Source organism: Pinus tabuliformis, chromosome 5_2 (assembly GCF_031772625.1).
Source record: "Pinus tabuliformis cultivar Carrire ecotype Pingquan chromosome 5_2, CPIR1, whole genome shotgun sequence".
NCBI lineage: Eukaryota > Viridiplantae > Streptophyta > Pinopsida > Pinales > Pinaceae > Pinus > Pinus tabuliformis.
In genome coordinates, this window is record NC_142306.1 from 548,907,541 (window position 1) to 548,920,246 (window position 12,706).

At 35.1% G+C, this 12,706-nt stretch overlaps 1 protein-coding gene across 3 annotated transcripts in view; it reads right to left on the reverse strand.

Moving 5' to 3' along the window:
• LOC149160113 (translocase of chloroplast 34-like) overlaps positions 1–12,706 on the reverse strand; it is a 316,875-nt gene that overhangs the window by 207,583 nt on the left and 96,586 nt on the right. The window lies entirely within an intron of this gene.

The window sequence follows — 12,706 nt, forward strand, 5'->3', positions numbered from 1 at the left end:
AGGAGATTAACTTTTGGGACCTGATAAAATTTCCCTCTCGTTTAATAAAATCTAATCTAAAAAGATTTTTGGGTCATTTTAGAGCAGAGTCGAGAGTCTTTTGCTCCTTAAATTTTCAAGGCCTTTTAGGGCCTTCAGCGCTGGTCAATTTCCTCAAATATCAAATAAATAAAAAGGGGGTTTAAACCATTTTCTGGGTTTTCTTTATTAAATTTTTATAGAGGTCGTGTGCTTGAAGGATTATCCCATCATTAGACAAGGGTTCCAAACCATTTTTTGGCTCAATGATTTTCATTTTCTTGAGGGCAGCAGACTTTTCTTGGATTATTTCGCTAAAGTTTTTTTTTTTGCTATAAACTTCATATCAATTAACCCTTGTATTTTTGCAGAGATCTAACATTTGTTTGGCAGGGGTCTCATTTAATTTTTGGCAAAGGAAATCGTTGAAGTTTGCTATGTTCATTCCAAATTTTTCTTAAAAAAAAATCTGAAACTTGAACCTTAAAATTTTCCCCACAAAAGTTTTAATAAAATTTAATTTTGAATTTAAAATCATTTTTTTGGGCTGATTGTAAAGATTGTGATCATTATCCAGTGACTCTTTTGAAATATGTTCTTGATTGCTGATCTAATTTGGTTTTGGGGGGTTTTAAGCAGCCGGAATTAATTGTACTATTCTTCATATTCTATGCAAGGGATCCCTTCTTGAAATAGATAGATTGAATTTTTGAGAGAATTCAATCGTTTTGAAGGCAAAAGTTTTTGATATTGGAGACTGATTTTCATTGGCAGATTTTTAGAGGTGAACTTTTCACTAAGCTTCAAGCCATTGCTACACAGAGTCAATATCCATTTTCTGAGCTTGAATTTCAGATTTTCAGAGGTTATTATCTTCTAAATAGTGAGCAAGTTTAAATTGTCAATTCATTTTCTGTTTGTAAACAGTGAGTTAGAGGGTTCTTACAATACTTGTTTTGAAGTGTTTTTGGGTGGATCAACATTAGTTCTTGCAGGAGTAGTTATCAGTCACCTTCAAAATCTGAAAGTTTCTACTTGTTCATTATTTCTTCAAAGGCTAACATTTGTTTCACGAGGAATATACATTACTAGTGGCAAGTGTCTTTGTAGCACAGACAATATTTGATTTGGGACTGATTCATTGAAAAGATCACATCCTCTTATCTAAGTCAAGAACCTTTCCTTTGCAGTCACCTTGTTGCAGATCCAAATGCTTAAGGACTGATCATTGAAGTAGTTACAGCTATCATATGTGGATTTGCCTCTCTCTTGAGGAGGTTGTTGGTTTTGTAAAGATATTATCTCTATTCTAAACTCCTTGACGTAAAGAGCCATTTAATCTATCAAAGGGCTCCTTTCTTTGTAATTCCCATTAATAAAAGTTTATCTTTCTCTTGGGGAGCTTGGGATTTTCATCCCTTGGCATTCTGTTTCTCCTTGTTTAAAAAAGAGATCTTTGTTTGGTTTTGTAACTCACTAAGTTGTTCCTGCATCTCATCTCTTTAGCATGCTAGATCTAACTTCAATATTTGCATCTGAAGTGTTTGATCTATTTCTTGTCTCTATTGCAGATGCAATTGTAGATCTAAGTGGTATTTTCTTTAATTTCCTATTAGCAACCTCATCTGCCATAATTTGCTTTTGTTTACATCATATAAGCTAAGTGAAGAACATCTTTAACTAGCACCTCTTAAAAGCATTATGAGTTCTGCTCTAAGTCAACACCGTCTTTGTTGTTTCATTGATTATTGTCATTAAAAAGTAACCTTGTGGTTTGAAGCATTTAACTACTTTTTGATTACAAGTTTATTAGCATTTTACTTTCCTTGAAGCAACATTGTTATCATTGTAATCCATTGAAAATCTTGCATTAATATTTGCATTCTAAAGTTAGATTTTGCATTCCACTTAACTTAGTTTGCATCCACCTATCTGGCTTTGTCTAAATTGGCATATTATTATTTTGTGAGGACTCTATATTTACTTTAATTTGCATGCTCATTGTCCATTGATATTGTTACATTTATTTGAGCATCTCTTTAAAAGCTAAGTACAGTTTTTTTTTATTCTTGCAAGGTAAATTTTCTGCTCATCTTTTAATATTGTGTCATGTCCAATACTAATACTTGTCTTGCAGCATTATTTATCTTATGACTTGAAATATTTTGCAAGTGTTGAATCTCTTCTAAGCATTGTTATAAGGCACTGGTTTATCATTGTACCTAGTCATTGTCTTATTTATCTTATTGGGATTGTCCTATTAAATATTTACTTTCCTTTTTTTGTAATCAAACTTGCTAAATCATTTTAATCAGGTTGCTTAGATAAAGAATTGCCTTGCTCTTAATCTCCTAGACTTGTTGTTGCAACAAGTTTTCCCTTTCTAACTATCCTCAGGGACTACCCCCCTTAGCTTATCTAGGAGAGAGCTTAAACGAAGTGAGTAGGGAATAGGTGACAGCCCCTACTCTGAGGGTTGTGCCTTAAAGATTATATCTTGTGGGGTTAGAAACTTTTCCCACACTTAGGTGTACATCTTAGGGGACAACAAGACCATTACAAAGGTAATTTAATGTCCATTTTTTATTTTTGAACAATATCTGGATGGGCTAATGCAGGGCTACCAAAGGAAGAGTTGTAGATGTCATCTACAACTGATACTCATGTCGTGCGATGATAAGATCCTGAAGAAAACATGAAGTGGAGATGGTAGTTGTATGAAGGAAAGCCAAATATGGATTAGTGAATCACTTTCTGGTGAAAGAAAGGATGACATGAATGACATGATTCATGAATGAAAGTGATGGATGGTCAATGCCCTACGAAGAAGTCCCAAAAGATGTAGGCTCCATAACAAAGAAGAAATTCATGACATCAAAGGAAGGAGTCCTACAAGCAGTTGGTTGTACCATGATCTCCAACTAGAAAGTCGTTGGAAGCAAGTCCCTGGTTAAGAAGAAGCTTGGGTACATTCCTTTTATAGGAATGGGTACATTCCTTCATTGGAATGGGTATATCCTCCCTAGTTTAGAGGGAGAGGTAGACATATCATTCTTGTCTTCACTTGGGAAGAAAGAATGGAGGATTAGGTAAGTATCTGGCATCTGATACTCTTTGAGGATGTGGTAGGGCATCCAAGATAAGAGTAGTCGTAAAGGACCGATATTCTTAGAGGACTGGGAATTCAAGATAAGAATATTCCTGATGGGACATACTCTGAGAGAACCCAGTGGGGTATGTTCCAAGAGAGACAATGATGAGGGTGTTTATAAATCATTGGTCTCACCAGCATTGAGCTCTGATCTTCTGGAGAGATAGAGTTGTTAGTCAAGGCCTTGCTATGTGACAATGCTAGATGATATGTTGTACAAATAGGTTACCAATCTAACTCTTCTTATGAGAATTCTTCGATTTGAGAATGTCCAAGTACCTTGTAGGTTTGGTCTTCATAATGGCATATGTAATCGTGATTTTATGTATTTAATGAAAAGAGAAAAATAAATGTATTTGTGTTCTTGAGGCATGGGTTTCATGCTCAAGGGAAATTTATTTTTAGTTCAAGCACCCATTGAGTGCTTCTAGGTTTGTCATAAAGTCAATTGAGTCATTGTCATGTATTGAAGACCCATTTGGGCATGTTACATATTGTAAAGAAAAAATTATTGAGTCAAAATAGAGTCAAAAGACCCTCCAAGACCTCGTCATGGCACAAAGATCAAGTCGGCCTACATGAAGGGAGAATTTGACCTCAAGATAGCAATTCGTACCCCTCACAAGCCTATAAATAAGAAGGAATTCGACCTCATTTGCACTCTCACTCAAGTAAGTTCGATCTCCTAAAGATAGAAGTTGGAAAAGGACGAAGAAGATCAAGATCGAAGTTTATGGGCCTCTCTCTCTCTCTCTTTGCATTTTTCTACAGTTTCTAGGCTAGACAAAATTTTGAAGCTACATCGAAGTTGTGAAGCTGCAAGGTCGAAGTTGTGAAGTTGCCTCTAGATCGAAGTTGTGAAGTTGCTAGGTCAAAGTTGTTGAAGTTGCATCAAGGTCGAAGTTGTGAAGTTGCTAGGTCGAAGTTATTGAAGCTTCTAGGTCGAAGTTGCAGAAATTGTTGTTGGGGTCGAAGTTGCTGGAGAAGTTGTTGGAAGATCGAAGTTTGTTGCTGGAAGTTGTGTAAGGAAAGATCATCAAGAAGGAAGGAAGACTTGGTCTTGGAGGGTCCTGGAACTCGTCAATTGAAGTTCTATAAGAGAAGGATTCGGGTGGGTTTTCCTCTCAGTTGGAGAGGTTTTGGCCTTGGTTGATCGCCTATATCTTGTGTCCTATTGTCTCATTGTTCTTTATCATTTGGCCATTGTTTGATGATAGAGAACACTAATAATAACAAAGAAAAAAAGAAGTTAATCAAGTAAAGAAAAAATACCTCACAAGCAGTTATCAAAGTAAGAGAAATCACATACACTTGTTGCCCCCTAGATTTCTCAATATTTTAGTTGCATTCCAGTGACATTCTCTAGGTGCTCGCATGAATCTGGAAAGAATGTTTACTACATATAACAAATCGGGACGAGTAGTTGTCAAGTAAATGAGGTTGCCAATCCACTGTCTATAGATAGTACTATTCACCAATTCCCCCCTTCAAATTTTGAAAGTTAGGAGTTTTGCTCCATAGGAGTAAGAGAGGATTTACATTCTGCCATGCCAAACTTCTTTAGCCATTATGTAGCATACTTGGTTTGACTAAGGAAGATTTGATGATGTTGTTGTGAAACTTCTACTCCAAGATAGTATCAAAGTGGCCCCAAGTCTATCATTTTGAATCCCTTTTGAAGTTCTCATTTCACCTGCTTGATGTGATCTTCATGATTGCCTATAATGATTAAGTCATCAACATAAAGAACAATGATGACCAAGTTTTGACCTTTCATCCTGAAATATAAAGTATCATCAAACTCATTGCAATGAAAACCAACATGCCTAAGGTATTCATCCATTTTGGCATACCATGCTTTAGGTGCCTATTTCAAGCCATATAAAGCTTTGATGAGTTTCCAAATTCTATGCTCCTACCCTTCAACTTCAAATCCTAGAAATTGAGTCATACAAACTTCTTCTTTTAAATCACCAATAAGAAAGTCACTTTTCAAACCATTTGATGAAGTGTCCAATCATACTATGTAGCCAAATTTATCGTCATTCTTATTGTGTTCCACTTTGTTGTCGGGGCAAACATTTTTCATGGTCAATTCCTTCTTTTTGATAAAATCCTTTAGCCATATGTCTTGCTTTATACTTATCTACATCACCATTTGCTGTATATTTAATTCGGTATACCCATTTATAGCCAATGGTTTAACATTTGTTGGACAATCAACAAGTGTCCATGACTCCATGGTATATTAGCAATTACCAAGTCATATTCATCCACAATTGCTTGCTACCATTCCTTATTCTTTGTTACTTCTACGAAAGTTGTCAATTTAATGGAATCATGAGATATTGAGGAAAATTTTGACTAAGTTAAACTTCTAGTCCATGATTTGTTTTGTTCATATTCATGAACATCTTTTAGAAATCAAACCATTTTAGTCTACTATGTTGTCCTCGTGGTGAAGTTACTGCAGTAGACCTATCCTGTATTGAGGAATCATCATCTAAAGAAGAGTTATCTTTTTCATGAATATTCATACTAGAGACTAAGTCTTTCTCAATCCAAATTTATTTTCTTTAAGGACTTGCTTTGTCTGCCTTCTTTTCCAAGTGATTAAGGAGATTATTAATATCTTGCACTGTTTGAATTTATATCTCATCAAAGACAACATCCCAACTAATAATAAACTTCCCATTAGATAACAACATGTATCCTTTCTTTTCATTTGAATAGCCAAGAAGAATGCATTTCATACTGTGATTTTCTAGCTTAGTCCTTTTTCCTTAGGAACTAAATCATAGAAAGTGGAGCCAAAAACTCGAAGATGATTTACTTAAGGTTGATGTAGGAGATTGATTCCTTACATAAATTGTTGTATGCACTACTTATGCCCGATATTTTGTGCTCAACCCCTTTAAGTATAACATAGATTTTGCTATTCCCATCATCGTGTAATTCATTCTTTCTGTAAGTCCATTATGTTGTGGAGTATAAGAACTAGTCAATTGTCTTTTTATTCCATTTTTCACGTAATGATCATTGAATTCATTTGAAGTGAATTTTCCCCCATTATATATTCTTAATATGGCAATCTTTTCCTTGGCAATTTCAACTAATTGTTGAAATTGTATGAATTTGTCAAAGGCTTCTAATTTCTCCTTTAAAAAATACACCCAAATCATTCTTGTAAAATCATCTATGAAAATAATAAAGTATCTGCATCCACCAAGAGAGGATTCCATAGGACCACAAATGTCACTATGGATTAATTGCAAACATTGGTTTGCTCGCCATGTCCTTGCGGGGAAAGGACAACTCTTTTGTTTTCCAATAATACAAGCTTCACACTTAGCAATCTCCTTTTTGAAATGGGGCAATCCTTTAACCATCTCATTTGCTTTAAGTTTACTAAGGCTATCAAAATTCAAGTGGCCAAATCTGTAATGCCATAATCTTAGAAAGCTAGCAAATAAATTCTTGATACCACCAAATCTTGTTTGTGAGGAAAATTTGTTCCTTATAACCTTAGAAGTTTTCCATCTTCATATACCTTCATTATTATTTTGAAGTTTTGTTTAACTAAATTGATTCTAATCCATCCATCTTCCATGATGATCTGATGACCTCCTTGTCTAATGAGTACTAAGGACAACAGTTCTTTCTAGAAGATTGGAACTTACCATATATTTGAAAGCAATCCTTTTCCAATTCCCAGAAGAGAAAACCAAATTGATCCTTTTCCTTGAGGTGTATGAGTTGTCATTGGCCAGATAAATTGCATTGGGTTCCATATCTTCATGTGTCTAGAAATAATATTTTCTATAGCACATATGATGAATAACTCATGTATCAAGTAGCCAATCATCTTCAAATTCTTTTCTTGCCAATTAGTTGGTGAACATTGAATCTGCATATTCATCCTCCTAAGATGTTTTGAATACATAAGCATCTTCTTCATTTTCTACATATTGAGTTGACGTTGAACCATTAGACTTCAAATGTTGTTTATTCTTCTGCAAATTCTCATTTCTTGTTTTATAATGTTTTGCCACATGTCCAATGCAAAGACATCTTTTGCATTTTGGTTGAGTTATTCTTCACCTTTTTGAGACCTCTTGGAGTATTGTTGATTTTGATCATTTCTTCTTCTCCCTTGGTTTCTTCCATGACCGCGACCAATGTCTTGAATTCTTTCTCTTCCTATATAATTGTCACTCGACCAGAATCTTTCTTTTGTATTTTCATTATAATTACATTTTCTTCTTGTATTATATGAGCTTCTTCCTCTATTATTTTCATTACAAGTTCCTCTTTCTCTTGTATTTTCATTTGATGAGCTTCTCCCCCTTGAAATTTCTCCTTTCATTGAGTTGGTAAAGAGAACATCTTCTCTTGAGTTCTTTTTACCAAATGTCTTAGCATATTGGACAAACAAGTCGCTAAGGGAATCAAAAGTTTGGTTCGCTAATTTATCAATAATTTGTAATGTTTCTAGAAAATATTTATAGGAGAGCCACAAATCTTTCATCAAAATGGTGATCATTAAACTTTCTTCCACATCTTTAAAATGAAATTTCAAGAGTTCTTGCCGAATATTTTCAAACGAGATTTACTCCAAAACATCTCAACCTAAGCCATTTTTTGATTAAGTAATTTAATATGAAGCTCAACCCTTTTTGCTTTAGATTGAGTATCAAACATCTTTTCAAAAGTTGTCCATGCAGTCCAAGTATTAGATACATTTTCAATATGAATATACAACTCATTGGTGATTGAAGATCTTGATAGTGCAAGTGCCTTTTCATCTCTTGCTTCCCAATTTTATAGTTATCTAACATCAATGGGCTCAATTGGAACTTTATCTCCATACCCAAGGTTGATGCAGTGATAATAAAGGAAAGAGCATGAGCCAAATGTTAAAACGTAAAACAAATGGCAAGGGATGAAAAGAAAGAACAAGCCAAATTATAGCCTAATCTCTACCCCCTCTTATATAGCGACTAATCCCCAAGAGTATGCATGCATATCATGCCTATCAAAGTAAAAGGAACTCTCTATGTAGTATGCACATTCTAACCCCAATAACATGATATATTGCCCATCGCAAAAAGGGGTTATCTCTCTATGCACATCCTGACCCCAATAACACGATATATTGCCCATTGCAAAAAGGGGTTATCTCATGATAACCAATGAAGATTAATAAACAAGTTGTCTAAAGAAAAGAAAAGAAAAGGGCAAATATGGAGGGCTTGGAAAAACAAAGGCAAGGAAGGTAACTCAGGCAAGCTAAGTGCTCCCTCTACAAAGATGCTCATGGATAATAGTTCGATATAAAATAGAATAAGGCTATGACTCCATTAAAGTACAAACCCAATCCATAACACCCATCACATACACCTATCTTCTAGAAGGCTCGACCTAGGAACTATCCATCCCTTTAGGGATAGAAGCACCTAATAGGGCCATGCAATAACTCTCCCATACCTAAGCATGGTAAATTATGTACAAATCATAAGCTAGGAAGACATTAGAAGATGATTCTTGTGTGAAGTACTTTGATACCTTTAACATTCAATATTGCCCCACTTTGAGACTCTTCTAGTTCTTGCACCCATGATGTTGATCTCACTTGATTTAATGAGTATGTGTTAGATATTTGTTCCCAGATACAGCTACCATCTCTTGAGGAATTGTATGATGCTTCTCCAACACTTCAAAAAGGATGTCCAGCTCGTTCAATGATGACGCAAGGCATGTTGATAGAGGACATTGAGAATAAATTGAGAAGTGTGGACTATGGCATGACTTGACAAAGTTGATGATACTCTCACCTACCTCCAAGACCTTGGACACTATCCTTCAAAGCCAAAATACATTACCTTGAGAGAAGGTGTACCCCAAAGATGGCAAGACACCCGCAGGCTGGTATTGCACCTACTTGATGGACGTTAACTTGTTTTTGAGGATATTTGATGATGTTGATGACGACATGGGACCCCTTTGGAGGGGATTGTACATTGTTCACCATGATGACACCATACCCTAGCATGATAGCATCCTCTTCTTGATACTTCAAAGGATGGTGTGAGAAGCCTTATGGATGAAATTGGGTTCAGGAGGCCTTGCTTAATGATTAGGCATCTGGTTGATGAGGACACATGAATTTTGGGAGGAGATGCACCCCTTGGAGCCATTTGTTGCACTTTTCGTGAAGAGGCGCACCTCTTGGAGGATAACATCACCCTTAGAGAATATTTAAATAACACATGTGGGTTAATTGAGGCATAATTTTATGTTATATCATTGATTTAGCTATCTTTGGGGGTTAGCTTGTGACCTATCCAACTAGTAATCATGATTTATTATTAGGGAAAATCAACTTGGTTACCCTCATATAAATAGAGGGAAATCAATTACCGTTCAATCATTGTCACACTTGGAGATCAACTTGCACTAGTAACTTGTCTTTTTCTCTCTTGTGTGCTATGGAGCACTAGTGTAGCAAATTTCTCTTGGAGGATTCTTCATGGATGGTTCTCTCTCTTGGATGATTATTGGTGATTCTTTGATGATATGTGCTATGTTAATGTAAGTTATCTTCTTCCATCTTGTTCTTGTTGATGAATTAGGGTTTAATGAAATTTTCACCAAGGTTTTGTTGATGTTTTATGGCTCTAAAATCTCCTTGCACAATATTTTCATCAAGTTTCTCTTGAGGTAACCTAGGTTTATCTCCCTCCCTTTCAATCTCCAAAGAAGATAAAAGAACGCTAGGGTTAAAGAGTTGATGGACACAAGTTTGTCTCCCTTAATTTCTTTGAATCCACATCCATCTCTTTTCTTCCAAAGATTTTTACTCCTAGACTCCATTAGCCCTAGATTGAGAAAGACACTAATCTTATATATATCTTGTGCCAATCCTTCAAAACCCTAAATATTTTCTTCTTTTAATTGTTGTATGCTAAATTAGGATCCGGCTACATCAAAATCATTAAGTTGCAGAAGTATTTTCCTTGGATATTATTGTCCTAGGGTTAGGACTTGTATGCATTTATTTGGAAAAGTAAAAAATCATTTTACATGCATTTTTCAGACATAAATTAGGGTTGATGTCTATGGTTTATTTTGGTATTATATGTGTTTTTCTCACCACATAAAATTGTTGTAATCTACTCTCTCATTTACTCACTAAATAGACCTAATTTTACACTTTTATCATATATTCCAAGGTTTTTTTCTTATTGTTGTTATAAACTAATTGCTTGCTGCAATCCTAGAAACATATTTGAGCCACTATTAGTTGATCTAAGCCTCTAGAAAGCCATAGAAACCCTTGAACTCATTCTCTTGGAATCAATGTTATTAGAAACGAACCATTGACCAAACTAGTAGATCCCCCAAACCTAGAACTGGTAAAAAAACTGGACCAAAATCCGGTTGACCAAAAGTACACTAAATAATAAATATTCCAATTTTAAAGAAAAACATATATATTCATGTGCATCCATATGAATCCAAACCATTTATACACAATATGCAAAAGTTTTCATTTATATAGCATGTAAGGGTGCATATAACCAAAATAACATAGAGTACAATCCATTTTTGAACCAAAAAATATATCAACGAACAGGCTCTAGAAGGCCTCTAGCATCAAAAGATAATCATGCTACAACAAATACCTACATATCATCAAAATCATTAACTAGATTGGGATCTTCGTCATAAATATCATCCTTTAAGCATTAAAATAAGACAGAAAAAGATTAACCTGTCAAGTCAAGATTTTGTTTGATTTATGGGTACATTTTTACTAGGGTCATAGCAGAGGAGTTCAACAATCAATGCCACTAACATCAAGGTACATAGAGGGCTTGGTTCTTTTAATTAAATGCTAGTTCCATACCCTTATGCATGACAAAATCCAATGGAAACGTTGCAACCCCCAAATCCTGAAATCCATAAAACTATTAAAATCATTGGATTTTGAGTGGGATCTAAAATTCTATTTTCCCCATATGAAATTCAATGCGGTTAGAACCACTCTCTAACATCCTAAGTCAATTAACGGTAATGTTAAAAATTTAACTAAAACGATGACTTTAAGAATTTAACATTACTTTTAATTGCATTGCAATAGTAGGGCCCTACTCTTGAATATTAGGCTGCCTCACTCAATTCCTTTTTCCTTTTTTTTTAATTGTGTCTGGAACATCCTTGGTCACATTGTACAGACCAACAGGTTTGGTACAGAATCGGTCGGTTTGGTGAAAAAAGGCCGGTTCGGTACCAAACTGACCATTTTTGGTTCCAAACCTCAAACCAATCAGACCAGCCGGTTCCACCAGTTCCAACAACATTGCTTGGAATTATACCTTTATCCACCCAAAACCTAATTGTTGCACACTTATTCCCATGTGAAATCTTATTGTAGAACCCTCAAGGGGCATTGAACCTAATTCAAATTGGGTTACTTGATCCCTAAAATCTACTAGGGAAGCCTCCCTTGTTGTCAACTGTGTCCAACCACTAAAATGAGCAGAGTAGTTTCCGAGGTGACAGTAGTAACTCTCCTATTGTTGCTCTCAATCTACATTGCTTAGTGAGGCTTCGCACTAAGATGCTAGATTGTGCAGTAATAAAACTTATTGAGATTTTGAATGGAGTCATTAATTTTGGATTCCTAGTCAGGGAAATGGAAAGGAGAATGGAGCATAACTACTTCTTTTGGTTTATATAGGTGGCTGCAGAAAATCGCTTCCAGTCCAGATGCAGTGACAATGCAAGAAGCAATTGAATATCACCTGTAGGAAAATATGCTAAAATATTCCTAATGGGAGATAAGGACAAAGGGCTGAATTCAGGCATGAGAAAGGTAGTGTGTTGCAACTGTATCAGCTATTGTAATGTTAAATTGCCTTCAACAGAATTCATATGATCACAGAGTAGAAGCACCAAAAATAACTTGACAATTCACCTACGACACAGGCCTGAGTGGAGCAAATGGAGAGAATGTATTCGCTTTGATGAGAATTGACTCATTCCACCTCACAACCTCATTATTTCTTCCAATGTTCTCTCAAGGAAGTTCTAATGCTTCAAATGTCATTATCCAATCTGGTCTTTGGTTGCTCTCAGCAAGGATTCCCTTTGTGTAAGCAAGAATTATCAGTGCTCGAACATGTAAAAGGATTTGCAAATACTTTAGTAAATTTTTCCTTTGTATATTTTGGTTTTATTGATGGAAAACAGCCAAAATGTGGAGAGACTATAACTATAGTTACACATAGCATACTGTCAAAAAATCACATTGACATGTATTTATGCATTAAGCATAAAACTAGAATTGATTAGAATCCACAGAGTAATATGATTTCATTACATTTTCACGCTGATAAAGAAAGTGTAATGATATTATGTATATCAAACTAAAGAATAGAGAAAAGATAGTCACTTACAAAGTTACATCTGCCTTTAGAGAAAAGAGAACCTAGCCACCCTCAAATAAAATTGAATGATATTCTTAATTCTTGT